The 18,465-nt window shown below is 42.9% G+C and overlaps 1 protein-coding gene across 3 annotated transcripts in view; it reads left to right on the top strand.

Annotated features, from left to right (window-relative positions):
- Positions 1 to 864: 864 nt before the first annotated feature.
- The window catches only part of KCNJ16 (potassium inwardly rectifying channel subfamily J member 16), an 86,857-nt gene continuing 69,256 nt past the window's right edge, over positions 865 to 18,465 (top strand). For 2 of the 3 annotated variants that reach the window (XM_024980395.2, XM_024980393.2), the window contains exon 1: positions 3,416 to 3,720. The gene's annotated coding sequence lies outside the window, so the exon portion shown is untranslated. Of the gene's footprint in view, positions 1,034 to 3,415; positions 3,721 to 18,465 lie in introns of those variants that run through there. The other variant, XM_059878220.1, reaches the window with a different exon arrangement.

The raw sequence follows: 18,465 nt of genomic DNA, 5'->3' as shown, positions 1-18,465 counted from the left end.
TTTGGATCATGCGTTTATTGACCCCCAAATATTTTATATGGGCCTTCCATGTACCAGACACTCTGTAAGGCTCTCAGAAAGTTTTAGAGAAAGATTAAGCCACAGCTCGAAACATTGAGAATCTTCTAGTCTGTGAGGAAAGAAAAACCTGTACAAATGGGATTGTATTCCACAATGGTGGGTGTTACAATAAAAATAGCTTAGGAACAAATGGCTGGCATACAATTTACAGCCGTTTTATGGGGTCAGTCCTTCTAGAAGAGCTGATGATTAAACTAAGCATAGAACTAAGGAGGAGAAGAGGGCGACAGGATGAGATGGATAGATAGCATCACCAACTCAGCAGACATGAGTTTGAGCAAACGGCAGGAAATAGTGAAGGATAGGGCAGCCTGACGTGCTGCAGCCCATGGGGTCGCAGAGTCGGATACAACTAAACGACTGAGCAACGGTAAGAAAGCATAGAAAGACGGACAAGCGCTTTCTAGGATTGCAGAACAGCAAAGGACGTCGTGAGGTCCGAACCTGAGATCTGCCTATGGAGGTGTGAGGAAACATAGCCTGTTACTCTCCGTGAAGCTGGGGCTCTGGAAAGCCCCCACACGTCCTCCACTTGAGTTAAGAGTCTTCTCGGAGTGGTCGCTGGCTCCCTACAAGATGCACCACAGTCCCCAATGTGGGCTAGCAGGCTCTCCAGAGGGAGCCAATGATGGGGTGATAAGATGCACTCCAGTTTTTCTCTAAACTTCCATCTCACATGAGTTTCTCCTCCAATATTTGGTGATCATGTGGTCTGCCTGAAGGGGAGAGACTTCATGAATACTGTGTCAGCAGAATATTGGCGTCAGAATTTCACAGTTATCTGGGTTCTAAGGGGCTGACTGGGCTGGACATCAGACTGAGATTCTGATAAAAGGAGATATGGAGCGGAGAATGGTCAAAGCAGGAACCATGCTTTGTTTAGCCTGAATCAGAAGTAACAGGAGAAATTTAAAGAAGGAGCTAATGCCGGAAGTCTTGAGCCTGCAAATAGGTAAGTCAAAACTTCAAACTTCAATAATTTGTAATAATAATAAAAATATTTTTTCCTACTTATTATATTAGTGTTGTCAGCTTTGGTCTAGATGCTTCTGTCAGAAGTATGTTGCTTATAATATTGTCTTTAAAATGTGTATTAATAAGGATAGTCTATGATCATTCATCGTATAATATTTTACTTAATGGTAAGCTCTATTGCAATTAATAATCATTCTGAATCTTTTCATTTTACACATAAGGAATCTGAGGCTTAGAGAGAGGAAGTGATTTATTCAAGTGACATAGTTGGTCCAGGTTTGGGGCAAAAATATCCTTTGGGAAATACAGGACTGACATATACAAGTCTAATGATATTTTGAAACTACTGGACTTTGGAACTCATTCCCTGATTCTAATTATATTCATGATAATCATCAATAAAGAAGTTAATTAATCCTGTTAATTCCTGAGCTAAGTTGCTACACACATGTGTGAGCAGAGTAGATATTAAAATGGTTAATTCCTAAAGACCATGACTTTACACATGATACAGAGGAAAAATGTATTTGGAAGATAAGAGATAATTTCTTAAGTCAAAAGGAAACAGAGCCTGAATATTTTACCTAAAATCCCCAAACCAAACTCAAAATCATTATTAATTGACAACCTACATTTTCTTGAATGAGAGTTCAAATTTTATCTCAAGAGACCCTTTAATAAATTTCTGATCATGTATTAGCCCGTGAAGGGGGAGTGCCCACAATGTTACATTCAGTCACCTCTGTTGCAGATGAGTTTTGCAAGAGGGAATGACTGGAACAGCATTTAAAGAATCAGAGGATAAGATGCCAACCCAAGTAAGTGAGGCCTGGGGAGCTCTCTGTTCATTTGTTTTGGTAAACTTACCATTGGTATCCTCCAGATGATGGACGCAATGATTCCTCCAAAGGCTCTCAGATGATAATATCTTTTGTCCGGATGTATTTTCATCCTAATATTGCAGGAGACCTAGTAATGCTGTGCTGATGATGAGCAGAGCTCAGGTGGTTCACCTCTGAAGCCTCTGAACGTGTTTCTTATTAGGCAAAAGACTTGGAGATCCCTGGCTCCCTCTCAGTCACTAAGACTGGCTTACCTGAGGCAAATCCCTGATACTTATTCCCGACAGGCATCACAGCCGTGGTAGGAGGCAGCCTCTGAGGGGTGTTGCCTTTACCTGGCAGGAAGCATAATTCATCAGCTATTAGGACATTTATGGGTGCATTCTAAGTTTTTACTGCCAGAATTGCCAAGACATGCGTGTGCAGAAGCTAAATAAACCTTTTTTTTATATGACTCTCACTGCCTTTTGGAAATACTATAGCCTTGACTTATAATTCAGCAAATAAATTTTATTTTGTAATTGGAGAAATTTTGAAATGTGGCTCCATAATATCCCTCCATTCAAATGTTGGCTTCCCAGGTGGTTCAGATGGTAAAGAATGTGCCTGCAAGGCAGGAGATCTGGGTTTGATCCCTGGATCAAAAAGATCCCCTGGAGAAGGGAATGGAAACCCACTCCAGTCTTCTTGACTGGAGAAACCCATGGACCGAGGAGGCTGGCTGTTTACAGTCCATGGGGCTGCAAAGAGTTGAACACAACTGAGCGACTAACACTAACACTAAACAGACTTAAAAAACTAACTTATGTCAAAGACTAAACACTCAATTATTACTTAAACAACTCAACTGTTATTCACTGAAACGTGCCAAGACAGACTCACTTTGGGTTTTTGTTTCTCTTTCTCAGCCGCGTCTCTAGAATCCTTTCTTCTTCAGAGGCAGATCCCTAATGCTGAGGATCCCTTTCCTGGGATGGGGGCAGGGACTGGAAATTAGATTTGTGGACTTTCCCCTCTTAACATGAGCTACTCTGACCTTAGCGACAATTTTTGTTTTCTGGGAATTCCTGCAAAACTGGGAATGATTGACTTTGAAAACTAGACTATCCAATTTAATTATTTTACTCCTAATGCAATGGGAAATGTTATTGAAGATAATACCAACCTAGATTCTAAATACAATTTAATCATTTAATTAAAAAAAAATCTTTGAATGTATCTAATCTCATGACAACCATTGATTTCAATGCCATTCTTTTTTTCTGTTTTGAGTCCTGAGGCTGACTTCATAGGTCTTCAAAGCACCTTCATGTTGAATAGGGTTGATAAAGAATCAAGGTCATTTTTAATCAGCTAGAAAATGTGGATTCCCTGGTCACAATGTGTCCACGCCAAGGTCAGAAGCTGTATTTCTGTCTGTGTGCAGCAGGTCATTGAGGAGCTGGGAACAGGCTGCCGAAGGCCAATCAAGGGCAAGCACGCTTACTGCTAGCAAACAGGAAGGCCACAGCTGTTTCTTCATAGTGCAGTCGAGTCAACAGGATCAGGCTGAGGAAGTAATTCAGATCTCCTACTACCTCCTGATAAAGGATAGTTGCAAAATAACATATGCCATATTTTCCTTAGGGACAAGACATTCGTTCATGTGAAGGACAACCAGAGGCGATTTATTTGTTCATTTGTATATTTACTTAAAAAGCCAGTCTGGAATGCCTCCTGTCTGTCAGTGACATAAAGAGTTAGAGAGACTGAAGGATGAGTGGTGGATTCCAACGTGATGGAGACAGGGCTGTAGACTTAAAAGGTGTTCACAACCTCAAAGGTAAGAGTTATGTTTTATTCAGCAGGGATGTTGAGGACTTCAAGCCTGGGAGGCAATATCTCAAGGGACCCTGAGAGAACTGTTCTGAGGAGGTTGGGGAAGAAGCCAGGTTAGATAGAACTTTTGCAACAAAGGGCAGGTAGACTGAAAGTGTAAAGATTACTGTTAATTAAAGAAAACCAGAGAGCTCAAGGTAAGGAATTCAGTGCTGCTCTATGGATGGGAAGATTCCTTTAATATTTCATCTCAGCTCTCTGGGGCCAGTATCCTGTATTTTCACATCCTGCATTTCCTGGGGGGCTCACCGTGGAGAGCGGCTGCAGTCTGATGGCTGCTGGATGGCAGATATACTCTTTCCTTCCTGAATTCCCTCAGGGCTTACCAGCTCACCATCCATGGTCACTGCAGTTGCTGATAACTGTGACATCCTTTATTTACTGATATGGCAGGAAATATTCCATTCTGGCTTCCCTGATAGCTCAGTTGGTAAATGCAATGCAGTGCAGGAGATTCCAGTTCGATTCCTGAGTTAGGAAGATCCGCTGGAGAAGGAATAGGATGCCCACTCCAGTATTCTTGGGCTTCCCTTGTGGCTTAGCTTGTAAAGAATCTGCCTGCAGTGTGCGAGACCTGGGTTCAATCGCTGGGTTGGGAAGATCCCCTGGAGAAGGGAAAGGCACCCACTCCAGTATTCTGGCTTGGAGAATTCCATGGACTGTAGAGTCTGTAGGATTGCCAAAGAGTCGCACACGACTGAGTGAGTTTCACTTTCACTTTCATTCCATTTTTCAGGGCCTTGAGCAGTTCATGGCATGGTGAGGAAGAGAGTTGTGCTCATAAACAATTATCATTGGCAGTCATCAGTGTGATAGGAGACCCTGAATGATGTGCTGGGGAAGAACATATTTTGCCTGGGAAGGAGGGGATGGTTTATTAAGGATGTACTAATCTCTTGTAAGTCAATGGTACAGTATATCTAGCTATTATGGACTTTACAAACTTTCTCAACTAGACAAATACATGAACCCATTTCCACACTAAAGATATGTTCTGCCTCCTATGGATGGCCCTTTGATTGAGTCAAGAGTAGGATGGAGTGGCTGAGACTTGTATGTGTGGGCACAGGGGCCAGTAGTTGGTGTGGGGCTGCTGACCTGTCCTCGGGGGTCTCCTGCGTTTTGGTCTCCACAGGTCAAAGTGGATTCTGTGGGATCAGTGGGAGTAGGAAGCAAGAAGAGGGTGAGGGAGGAGAGTGAAAAAGCTGGCTGAAGACTCAATTCAAAAACCTAAGATCATGGCATCCGGTCCCATCCACTTCATGGCAAATAGAAGGGGAAACAGCAGAGACAGTGACAGATTTTCTTTCCTTGAGCTCCAAAATCACTGAAGATGGTGACTGCAGCCATAAAAGGAAAGAAACGTGGACAGCATATTAAAAAGTAAAGACATCACTTTGGCAATAAAGGACCATATAGTCAAAGTTGTGGTTTTTCCTGTAGTCATGTACAGATGTAAGAGTTGGACCATAAAGAAGGCTGAGCACTGAAGAACTGATGCTGTCAAATTGTGGTGCTGGAGGAGACTCTTGAGAGTCCCTTGAAGAGTAAAGGGATCCAACCTGTCCATCCTAAAGGAAATCAGTCCTGAATAGTCATTGGAAGGACTGATGCTGAAGCTCCAATACTTTGGCCACTTGATGTGACGAGCCGACTCATTGACAAAGACCCTGATGCTGGGAAAGATTGAAGGCAGGAGCAGAAGGGGATGACAGAGGATGAGATGGTTGGATGGCATCACCAGCTAAAAGGACATATTGAAGGCAAAAGGGAAGGAAAACAAGATGAAAAAAAATTTATTTGAAAAGTGAGAAAGTGGACGATTTTTCCAGCGTGGAGCAGACTCTGTTTCCTTGCTCCTCCAAGCTCTTGCTCACTCCCCACATTTTTCTATTTGTCTGTTTGCTTCTGATTATGTGTGGAGCCCATCTTCCTGGAAGGCCATGGGTCAGAGTACTGTGAGAAAGTAGAAAATAAAATTGAAAGGCCAGAGTGAGACCAGATTGCATCTACTAAATGGTGTCTTTGGTTGTCTGGCATTTCCCTTGAAAGGTCTCCGGTAACAGATTATGGAGACAGAAATGGGGAGGGGGAAGAATTACTAAAGGGCTCTTGTGTGCTTTAATGCATTAACATGTGAGTCCTTCGTATTTTACAAATAGCTTTGAACATATGGGTTTCAGAATCTTATAAGAAACACTAGCACATCTTGCCTGCATGCTCAGTTGCTTCAGTTGTAACTCTCTGCGACCCCACGGACTGCAGCCTGCCAGGCTCCTCTGTCCATGGGATTCTCCAGGCAAGAATACCGCAGTGGGTTGCTGTGCCCTGCTCCAGGGGATCTTCCTGACCCAGAGATGGCACCCTGGTCTCTTATGTCTCCTGCCTTGGCAGTGCCACTTTGGAAGCCCACCACATCTTCCTGAACCCAAATAATGACCTTGAGTTGTAATGTGAATGTGCTCCTTACTTCCAAGGTGATAAGTTGTGTTTTAAACTGCTGGGATAATTGGAGTTGCTAAGTCTTTAAGGTTTTTCATAACAGTGATTGTTGCTTTTGTTTCATGATGAGGAAACATGCCCCATGACAATGCAAATCAGGTTTTCTAGGGCAGTCTGCCATGACCCTTCAAATGCTTTTCAGTAAAGGCAATTCATTAAAAGGATAATCACATTTTGTTTATTCAGAAATAAACTCATAAATCAGAAACATATTCTGCTGATTTTCTTCCACAAAATTTGGTCATTTTACCCATGATAAAAATAACATGAGTGGCACAGCCTAGAAAATAGACTGTTAAAGAAAACATTCTAGTAAGATTTAAAGTGTGGGATGGCTAGTGTTAGAATGGAAATGAACCTCTGCAGGGGCAGGGAAGGGGGGGACCAAAAAGACCTTAAACCTAAAACTCTAAAGGAGTGAACGAAATGGGGCTAACTCCTTCGGTAGATTGTGAAGTGAGGGTGATCCAACTCTTTCCAGCCTCACAATTCTTTGTCTTTACGGAGCTCTTGTCAAGTTCTTGAGTTTCAACTTGCTCCTCGTAATGGCCAGTGAAAACCCCATGGAAACAGTTTGTGACTTTCTCTTTCCACCACCCCATCGTGGTTTGGGCGCTCGGAACGTCTAGGAACTTCCAGATCGGCGTCAGTTTCGAGGGCTCAGTCGTTTCAGGAACTCAGCAGAGTTGCTCTGACTGCCAGGAATTCGGCCTGGTTGTTTCCTCCCCAGGACTTTGACAATCATGTCTGGGAGCAAGGAAGCCCTCTGCTAACACTCAGAGGAAAGCAAGGATTTTCATGAAATGGGGAGAATTCAAGGAAGAAAAGAGACTAACGCAACACCGAGGTGCACAGCACGCACGGGGACGATGAGGCCAGTACGGGCGTTTGGACGCGTGTCAACTCCTAGTTCCTCGCTTCCAGGATAATGAACCTTCACTCAACAGGTGGGCTCTGCCGGTTTGCCTTTTTCTCCCTGAAGGATACCTGCAAGACATCCGTTTTCGTTCCAGAAGAGATTTCGCACCTCAAGACACCAAGTTCACTGGTGGCTGGTCCCCAAGAACCTCAGGCTAACGTGTATGTACTAGCAAGAGTCATGATAAAGAGACCCCAGGCTCCTGTCTAGACGCGTGACATTGAGGTCCACTTCAAGGCTCCTAGTTTTATTTGTAAAACAGGAGTGATAATTTTGTGTTGACTCCTGAGGTTACAAGGATTAAATATGATAACGTACTTCAAACACTTTACATACTGCCAGGCCTTTAGCAAATGCTACACAGAATGCAGCTGCTATTCATAGCTCCAGAGGGTGGTTTTCAAGTGAGTTTTTTCCTCCTGCGGTGATTCTCTTTCAAATAGTTGGTAGGAAAGGGTTTTTATCTGTTTGGGGAGAAATAAGAACATATAGGACAAACCTACTTTTTAATTCCTTTGTTATGATATACGCTTCCCCTCAGCAAATATCTAGAACAAGAACAACTTAGATTCAGTACAAAAGGGTCCTCATTCTCAAATGGTCATCTAACTAAAGACCAAAGAACCATGGCAAGATGTGTGTTATTGTCTCCCTGGGCTTATTGAGCTTCCCTGATGGCTCAAGCAGTAAAGAATCTGACTGCAGTGCAAGAGACAGGGGTTCGATCACTGGGTCAGGAAGATCCCCTGGAGGAGGGCATGGCAACCCACTCCAGTATTCTTGCCTGGAGAATCCCATGGACAGAGGAGCCTGGTGGGCTACAGTCCACGGGGTCGCACAGAGTCGGAAACCACTGAGCATGTGGGCTTATCTTTTTCTTCCCTCAGTTTACTAGGCTTCATGGTGAATTCCCATTACTAGAATTGCATCATTAGCATATAGTTAGTATGTTAGAGAGCTCTGAAGAGAACTCTGCTCCCTAGAAAGTGGGTACCTTGGCCTTACCAATAGTATAAAGATGTCGTTTTCCGTACTCTACAATTTCCAGTGATTTTCTTTTATGAATTTTAAATGCCCACCGAGTCCTGCTTGATGTAGAGGCACTGATTTCTTCTACACACAGAGCAGGTGCTGCTTTTTGGAAGTTGGAGGGATAATGAGATTACAGATTTTCCAGCCCACCTGTAGCACGCAGAGGACACTTCTGGGGTTTGGGGAGTTGCAGTCGGTTTCTGGCACCGTCACTTTGCTGCGTGTGGCACTTGTTCAGACATTCTCAGGTTTCACTGAGCTTATGATTTTCCATCTGGTTGTTTTGGAATAACTTCCCTTTGTTCACTGACCAACCCAACAAATAGTAAACGGTGAGGAACAAAAATATTCAGGATCCGGGTGCCAGGATGGCTGTGTTTCTGTGACAGAATTTGGCTTCATTTTTAGAAATAACACACATTTTTCCACCCCTCCAAATACTACCATCATCATCTCATTCCAAGTTGGGACAAGCTAAGGGAGCAGGTCCCTGTGTAAATTATATTCTCTATTTACTACCATTTCTATGTATGTGTTCACTTGCTAAATTGTATCCAACTCTTTGCAACCCTGGACTGCAAAATGCCAGTCTTCCCTCAAACACAAGTAATTTCCAACTCACTGTGTTGAGAGACCATATTATTTGTTGCAGATGAAAATCCCACTCCTGAGTTAGAATGTATAGACTTAGAGCTCTGTTTACAGAGAGAATTGATTGGCATGTTCTAGGAGAAGGAACGGAAAAGGCAATGGCATCCCACTCCAGTACTCTTGCCTGGAAAATCCCATGGATGGAGGAGCCTGGTAGGCTGCAGTCCATGGGGTCGAGAAGAGTCGGACACGACTGAGCGACTTCACTTTCCCTTTTCACTTTCATGCATTGGAGAAGGCAATGGCAACCCACTCCAGTGTTCTTGCCTGGAGAATCCCATGGACGGGGGAGCCTGGCAGGCTGCCGTCTATGGGGTTGCACAGAGTCAGACACGACTGAAGTGACTTAGCAGTAGCAGGCCAGCAATATTACCAAATATCTGAACTGCATATTACACGGCCATCTTTCTGGTAATTTGACTTGGTTTATTCAAATCTGTTACCACACTAAAAACTGTGTGATAATCGGGTTGTATGTTAAAAAGAAAGTAAGAGAGAAGGAGGTGGCTAAAGTTCTAGCTTAAGCTCATTGAATAATACATTACAAATAAATTTCTGGACGATAACATGGAATGTTCACGGAATTTCTAGACTGGAAGAAATCTTAGATTTGACTTTAGTCATCTTCATTTTATAGATGAAAAACAGAGGAAGGACAGTTAAAGGACATCTCAAGGTCACAGTTTAGTAAGTGGCAAAGTTGGGACCACAGGCTAGAGCTCTCAACTGTAAGACCAGTGTTTTTCCAAATATATAATCCGAGTGTATCTTCTCTTCAACATTTTCCATTTCAATTATTTAATATACATCTACTGTTTCCCACACTATGTCCACGCATCTCATTTGAACGCTCTCTAAAGCCCAGACATGTTGATTGTTTGATGAGACTGAATAAAGTGACCCAGAATTTACCTTTTATTATATTTCAGAAATCACTTCTCCACTAGTTATTTTTTACATTTTACTGAAAATAGCTGTGCATTGGTATTGTCAACAGTAGTATGCCATTTCTTTCTCTTTTTACATTCAAATAACTTCCATTTGAGGGTTTCAGCTGGCTGTTTCTGCCTTGGGACTGTTCTCATGTATTGCTTCCTCTTCCCCGGGGACCTGTGGAGCCCATCACCTGTCACAGGTCTAGAGCTGATCGGACAGGAGTATTTGCGACTGATTACTGCTCTCTGATCTCCTCCAGGTCCTGAGACAGGAGCAGAGCCAAAAAGTGAACTTGATACAATGCTGCCTGGCCCCGTACGCTGCCCAGCTCAGTCTCTGCTTCTTGAATCCCTAGGGTCCATTCATCTTCGGGCGCTCTCTCTTTACATACATCACCCCAGGTGGTATTACAGGCAAGCCATGATGCTGTATTCCAATAGCTGGGTTATGCTGGAAATTACAATCATATGAGAGAAATCTCCTATGTAGAATGACAACAGGAACCCAGTAAGGGCAGGGCATTAGAAATGTGAGTTCCCACTTTAAAAATAGTCTGAGTTTTTAAATGTAATGTGTTTCTCTTCTTTGCTTAAAACTTCAGAAATTTAGCGGGCAATGCTGGGAACGCTAGGACAGTTAAACAACAGGGAAGTCTCAGGTTTTGATAATCTCTCATCTCTATGGAGAAAAAAAATGAAAGAAGCATGACTCACAGTCTTTGATAGTTTACAAAGAATTGTACCACGCTACTCTGAGAAAGCCAAATATACTGGTTCCATAAAGGGAATGGAGATATTTGTCTTCAAAGAAGTACAGGCAAAGGGGTTTAATACCTTTAAGGAAACAGTGTTCTCCTATGAAGTATCTGCCTGTTTCTTTTTCACTCTCACTGTAAGCACTGAGTCTTAACAACTGGACTGCCAGGGACAAGGAAGTTCCTGGTGATTAAATTTTTGTTTTATGCCTCAACCCTATTTCCTCCATAAGTCCTAGCTTTGGAGTTTATTATTCATTATTATTTTGGTAGATTATGGTGATTTTTAAGAATAGGCATGTCATGTTACAGCAGAACTAACTGCTACACTATAGAGAACTGAACTGCACCAGGACCCTCTTGCCTGGGTTATGCTGTTTCCTATGAAGGATTTGCTCTCAACCCTCACCGTTAGCACGAAAATCTCTCCCTGTTACTTCCTCCTCATGTCTGAACTTGTCCTCTGGCCACGCCATGCCTCAGGGCCCCTCGGCTTCACTGCCACAGGGTGAACCTCACCAGTTGGCAATGCCTCGGACTCGGAGACGGGCTTTCCAAAGACCAAATGGACTCTTTTCTTGCCTTTTCAAAGAGAGCCACACAGGAAGGAAAACAAGAAATTCAACTTTTAAGCTGGGCTATTCATGGCCTTTGCTAAATCCTGGCAGAGAACCCTGGCTTTTCATTACGATTCATCTCACTGATTTCCAAATGAAATAATGAACTGGCCTTTTCATTAAGGCCATAGAGAAGCCAAGTGGGGTTGCCCAGGTCAGTAAGTGCTGCTATCTGATGAGTGAGAAACGGGTTACTTTTCAGTACGCATTTCGGGAGCTCTGTGTTTTCTTTCAGTGGGTTCTATTCTGTGAAAATCAGCTCAAGGGGCGGGAGAAGTCCAGTTCTGCCTTCTCTCTTCAGCTAGAACAATCTATGCCTCTCTGCTCTGTGGGCGGTCGGAGACAGATAGACGGGCTCAGGAACCGGAAGTGGGGCGTTCCTATTCTCATTTCCTGCCTTCTGGAGAGCCCGCCGTCACACCAGCTCCAGAACATTCTATTCCCCAACTGAACTTACTTACCAAGCAGAAACAGAGTCACAGATGTAGAAAACAAACTTGTGGTTATGAAGAAAGGGAGGTGGGGAGAGATACATTGGGAGATTGGGATTGACTCGCACATACTACTAAATATAACAGATAATAAGGACCTACAGCACAGAGAACTCTACTCAGTGGTCTGCAATGACCTACCTGGGAATGCATTTTAAAAAGAGGGCTATATAGATGTGTATAACTTATTCTCTTTTCTGAATAGCAGAAATTAACACATTATAAATCAACTACACTCCAGTAAAAATCAATTATAAAAAAATCACCCCCCACAAAAAGGAACATTCTTTTCCTTTAAACAAGAGTATGATTTCATTAGTTTCTTCGACTTTCAACTGAAGCCAACACACACTCATGCACACGTGCGCACACACACACACTCATGCACACAAACACATATACTGTGATGCTTCTTTTTTCTACCAACCCCCACTCCCTCAAGCCTGGAGGAGGAAACGGCAAGCCACTCCCATATTCTTGCCTGAAAATCCCAAGACAGAGGAACCTGGTGGGTTACAGTCATGGGGTCGCAAAGAGTCGGACACGACTGAGTGACTAACACACACACACACACACTCCCCCAAGATAATCATCTTGCATAAGATTGGAGGATGGATTTATTTAAACTCTGTTCTAAATTAATTATTAGGAATTATTAGGAAATATAACGATTTTTAACACTGAATCTAAAAAATACTTTCTGGATAAATAATATAATGCTTTCAGTTCAGTTCAGTCACTCAGTCATGTTCGACTTTTTGTGACCCCATGGACTGCAGCACACCAGGCCTCCTTGTCCATCACCAACTCCCAGACTTTTCCCAAACTCACGTCCATTGAGTTGGTGATGCCATCCAACCATCTCATCCTCTGTCGTCCCCTTCTCCTCCTGCCCTCAATCTTTCCCAGCACCAGAGTCTTTTCCAATGAGTCAGCTCTTTGCCTCAGGTGGCCAAAGTATTGGAGTTTCAGCTTGACATCAGTCCTTCCAATGAACACCCAGGACTGATCTCCTTTAGGATGGACTGGTTGGATCTCCTTGCAGTCCAAGGGACTCTCAAGAGTCTTCTCCAACACCACAGTTAAAAAGCATCAATTCTTTGGCGCTTAGCTTCTTTATGGTCCAACTCTCACATCCATACATGACTACTGGAAAAACAATAGCCTTGACTAGATGGACCTTTGTTGGCAAAGTAATGTCTCTGCTTTTAATATACTGCCTAGGTTGGTCATAATTTTTCTTCCAAGGAGTAAGCATCTTTTAATTTCATGGCTCCAATCACCATCTGCAGTGATTTTGGAGCCCCCCCAAAATAAAGTCTGCCACTGTTTCCCCATCTATTTGCCATGAAGTGATGGGACCAGATGCCATGATCTTAGTTTTCTGAATGTTGAGCTTTAAGCCAGCGTTTTCACTCTCTGCTTTCACTTTCATCAAGAGGCTCTTTAGTTTTTCTTCACTTTCTGCCGTAAGGGTGCTGCCATCTGCATATCTGAGCATATAATGCTTTAATTTGAGCTAAATTTACTATACAATTCTCTGTAATTTATAAATTATTGAAATGAATGCATTATATTTACTTACTTGGATATTATTAAATGTCATCCTTGAAGGTATTATTTTGTGTCCAGTCTTGAAGTCGTGTCTGACTCTGCGACCCCATGATCTGCAACAGGACAGGCTTTCGTATCCTCCTCTGTCTCCTGGCGTTTGCTCAGATTCATGTCCACTGAGTCAGTGATGCTATCTAACCATCTCATCCCCTGCTGCCCCCTTCTTCTTTTGCCTTCAATCTTTCCCAGCATTAGGGTCTTTTCCAGTGAGTTGGCTGTTTGCTTCAGGGGACCAAAGTATTGGAGCTTCAGTTTCAGCATTAGTCTTTCCAATGAATTTTATTATAGTTTTAGACTATATCATAGTCTTTTGAGTTTCAGGACCCAGTTCCAATCCTGTAGGGAACAGTTTCCCCCACCAATAACGGGTGATTCTCCAGACACTGATTGGGTGTCTTATCATTTAACTCAATTTTGAAATGGTGTTGGCATCAGATTCTGTAGGTTAAGTGTTCAGCCCTACAAGACTGCCTCCCTTGCTCTTCAGACACCAGTTATGAGCCCAGATTGTTAACTGTGTTTCTGACCACCAACTAGCTCCATATTGCAGATTCCAACAACCCCACTCTGACTCAGAATGTCAACCTCGGGTCCAGATTGTCACCTGTACTTCTGGCCAACTGGCTGTCAATCAGAGAGTCCCACAACCTTCTCCTTGGGTTTGACTGATTTGCTAGAGTGGCTCACAGAACTCAGAGAAACAGGACTTACTAAATCACCCATTTATTAGAAAAAGATATAACTCAGGAACAGAGAGAAGAGAGGCACAGGGCAGAAGAGGTGCAAGGTTTCCATCCCCCTCCAGGTGAACCACTACCCCTGGCCTGACACATGCTCATCAGCTTTGAAGCTCTCTGAAACCCCTCCTTTTGGGTTCCTATGGATGCTTCATTCCGTGGTCATGACTGGTTAAATCATTGGCCTGTGGTGGTAGATTTGACCTCTAGCCCCTCTCTCCTCCCCAGAGGTTCAAGAGGGTGGAACTGGTAGTCTCAACCTCTAATTACAGTTTTTACCTTGGTAACCAATCCTCCAACCCTCACCAATTTAGGTTACCTGCAGGCTTTCCAAAAGCTATGTCATTAGCATAAAAAAGACAACTTTATTGCTCTTATCACAGGAAATTCCAGGGTTTTAGGGGTTGTGTGCCCGGAAGAGATCTTATAAATCCCAACATCACTCTTAGACTGAACTTTTTGAACATCTAATTCCTTACATTATTAACTTTTTAAAAAAGAAAAAATGGTAGTGGGTTAAGGATTGTGATGAGATAGTATATAACTCGTTAGATATAACCATTTAAATATCTTCAGTTCAGTTAAGTTGCTCAGCATCAATTCTTTGGTGCTCAGCTTTCTTTATAGTCCAACTCTTACATCCATACATGACTACTGGAAAAACCATAGCCTTGATTAGACGAGCCTTTGTTGGCAAAGTAATGTCTCTGCTTTTTAATATGCTGCCTCGGTTGGTCATAATTTTTCTTCCAAGGAGTAAGCATCTTTTAATTTCATGCCTGCAGTCACCATCTCCAGTGATTTTGGAGCACTGAAAAATGAAATCTGTCACTGTTTCCATTGCTTCCTCATCTATTTGCCAAGAAATGATGGGACCGGATGCCATGATCTTAGTTTTCTGAATGTTGAGCTTTAAGACAACTTTTTCACTCTCCTCTTTTACTCTCATCAAGAGCCTCTTTAGTTCTTCTTCACTTTCTGCCGTAAGGGTGGTGTCATCTGCATATCTGAGGTTATTGATATTTCTCCTGGCAATCAGATATCTTTGTTAGAGGTAAACAATATCATCCAGCTATCTTGTTTGTGTGCATGCTAAGTTGCTTCAGTCCTGTCAGACTGTGTGGGACCCTGTAGACTGTAGCCTGCCAGGCTCCTCTGGCCTGGGATTCTCCAGGCAAGAATACTGGAGTGGGTTGCCATTTTGTCCTCCAGAGGATTTTCCCAACCCAGGGATCCTACCCAGGTCTCCTGCATTGGCAGGCAGTTGTTTAACCACTGTGCTACCAGGGAAGTCAGTGTAAAAGGGTATCCACTACCTGAATCTGCTCAATAAGTATTTCTTATTGGGCTTACCTGGTAGCTCAGTTGGTAAAGAAACTGTCTGCAGTGTAGGAGACCTGGGTTCAACCCCTGGGTCAGGAAAATCCCCTGGGGATCTATACTGGGAACCCACTCCAGTATTCTTGCCTGGGAAATCTTATGGACGGAAGAACCCAGCGGGCTACAGTCCATGGAATCTCAAAGAATCTGAAATGGCTTAGTGACTAAACCACCACCATTTCTTGTTACTGTCATTTTGATTCTGATGATTATTGCCACAGTAAAAATACACAGTTGGAAAATTTCAGGGAAAAAAAAAAGTTATCTTCAGTTTTATTTTTTTTTAACTGTGAAGCCATTCTTTATTGTCTTCTGTCTTACAGTGTCTTTTGTTTCTTCTGTCTTTTTTGTTTATTTATTTACTTTTGGACCATGAAGCGTGTAGGCTCTAGTTCCCCAGCAGGGGCTGAACCCAGGACCCCTGCATTGGAAAGGCAGAGTCACCAGGGAAGTCCCTTCTCTTTAGTTTCAGAGCAATGTTTTTAGTCACTTATATACAGAATCTAACAGGCTGGAGTAGATGTCTCCTTCATTAAATCAATTCATTTGAAAAGACACTGATATAGATGCATTTCATTCCCATTCTGTACAAATCGCTGCCTTTAGGAAATTAAGGTTTTACCCTTTTAAAAAAATAAAAAAAAAATCATTTGTTGAAATATTGTGCCTTATGTTAAAAAATGCTAAAATGTATTTCTCCTTGGAATAATAAATTCAAGTTGATTATTTTTCCCTCACCCCCGCTACCCGCCCCCCTGCCCGCCCCCCCTCCCCCCCCCAGCTATTGTCACATATGCTGTGGAAGATTTGGAACAGAGAGGAGTACACAGAATCTGTTAGTTTTTTTTTTTGTTTTGTTTTGCTTTGTTTTGAGGAGGAAATGGAGGAGAGGAAGGCAGGAAGGAATCAAGGAGGCAAGGCTGTCTGGCAGGCAAAGCATGGGTGAGCAGAAACTTACTTTGAGTCAGAGTTGTAGCTGTCCTCACAACACTAGGCATTTTGATTTGTGGTTTGTGGGACTAGCTGTGTGAACTTTATCTTTACAAGAGGAAAAATCCCGTTTGCATAAGCAAAGGCATCACATTTCAGTCTTATTCCCTTTGGAGATTCAAAGGCTCTCAAGTTCTCCCTCTTCCATAGACAAACATCAGCTCCGTCAGGCTTCTCCGCAGCCCGCACGGGACAAGTTAAAAGCACGTGACTCTAGTAGACAAAACAAGAAGATAGACAGACTCACGGGAAATGTCTAGATTTTGAAAAGTACCTGATGTGGAAAAAAATTAAGAGAGACATAGGAATGGAAAATTCCTTTGCTAGCTTCCTGTTCTCCTTCCTGCTAAGGTGGGATTAGTTACCAGCTGTCAAAAGAAATATCACTTTTAATTCTTATTTAGGGGGGAAGGAAAGCATTAGAGGAAAATATGTCTTGGAGGAGAGGGAGGCTGGGAGGACCTCCCTTTTGACAATCTGTCTCTGTAGCTTGAAACAAGACAAGCGGGGAGTTAAGGAGAGGAGAGACAGTTCTGTTGCCATATGAAAATCGAAGATGGCTGAGGACCTTGTGTAGGTAAATGGTCTCCTTCTAATATTTCCTAATGAAATAATCTAGGAGGTAATGAAGCTAGTCAGGGGCTTCAAGTATTCAAGTAATTATCTCAGTCTTCCCTTGGAGAGATAAAGAGTTCCTAAAAGAAATATGGTCTTTAGAATAAGGGCATCCTATGTAATCCAATCAACCTTCCTGGAGGATTGTTGCTGAGTCCCTAAGTCGTGTCTGACTCTTTGCGACCCCATGGACTACAGCATGCCAGGCTCCTCTGTCCTCCACCATCTCCAGGAGTTTGCTCAAATCCATGTCCACTGAGTCGGTGTTGCTATCTAACCATCTCCTGCTTTTAGATGGATAAGCACCTCTCCCAGAGAAGCCAAAGCGCCGATATTTTGGCCACCTAATGCAAAGAACCAATTCATTTGAAAAGACCCTGAGGCTGGGAAAGATTGAGGGCAGGAGGAGAAGGGGACTACAGAGGATGAGATGGTTGGATGGCATCACCGACTCAATGGACGTGAGTTAGAGCCAACTCTGTCCGTGAAGCCACAAAGAGTTGGACACAATTTAGAGACTGAACAACAATGTTTGGGCACACCTTCAAACAGCATGCTGGAGCATCTACAAACCTGTCTCAGAGCACAGTTCCAGTTGATGCCGACAGCTCAGAGTAAATCCTACCAGTAAACACGGGTGGAGATTGACTGTGGAGTACCAGAAATCCAGCACCTGTCTCACCAGATCTTCTTCACCTGCTTTTCTGGGATGTCAGGAATCCCATGGTTACTAATGCATGCTTTTGCTTTAAGACGAGAGCTCTTTGCCAGTGATTAAAAAGCAAGATTCAAAACTGTGAATATAATTGAATCTCGATTTTTTACTTAAAAGCACAGTGGGGAAGAGTGGGAATAACTTTGCCAAAAGAAATTGAGGCTGCTGAATCATTTTTATCAGCTTTTTCACATTCTTATTCATAGTGTCTACGGTAAACATACATAACTTAAATATCTGAGAGAGATTCTCAAAGGTAGTCTCCTGTTCGCCCCTCCCCCGCTCTGGGAAGAACCTGTTAGCGTGATTCATTCAGCGTATTGAGCTCATTTGAATGATAGTCAGTTGCATCATTTCTGTTTAAATCTCTTGCTGCAGTAGTGTGGGTCAGCTTATAAAATGCTGAACTGGATTGCACCTTGAGGAAGCAAATTCAAGTTAACCTTTTATTTTTTTTTTTTCCTTTGCCTCTTATCATGGAGGGCTTGGAGCATGGTAAAACAGAGAGTCCTTCAGGTGGAAGTGAGACACAGTGAAGGAAGATTTTGAGAGTTGGGATGATAAAAAGAGGGCAAAGACCCAGGCAGAATCCAGAAATTATGATGTTGGTTGGGTTCAAACAGGCAGCAAGAGAGTCTCGGAATTTCAGAGAGACTGATCTGTCCATTTGGAGATGGACAAAGATAGGCCAGCTCAGAAAGACAGCTGAAGGAAAGGGCCAAGAACACTGCAATCA

Source organism: Bos taurus, chromosome 19 (genome assembly GCF_002263795.3).
Source record: "Bos taurus isolate L1 Dominette 01449 registration number 42190680 breed Hereford chromosome 19, ARS-UCD2.0, whole genome shotgun sequence".
Taxonomy (NCBI): Eukaryota; Metazoa; Chordata; class Mammalia; order Artiodactyla; family Bovidae; genus Bos; species Bos taurus.
The sequence above is the reverse complement of the archived record's forward strand: the minus strand, read 5'-3'. Positions and strand labels throughout refer to the sequence as shown.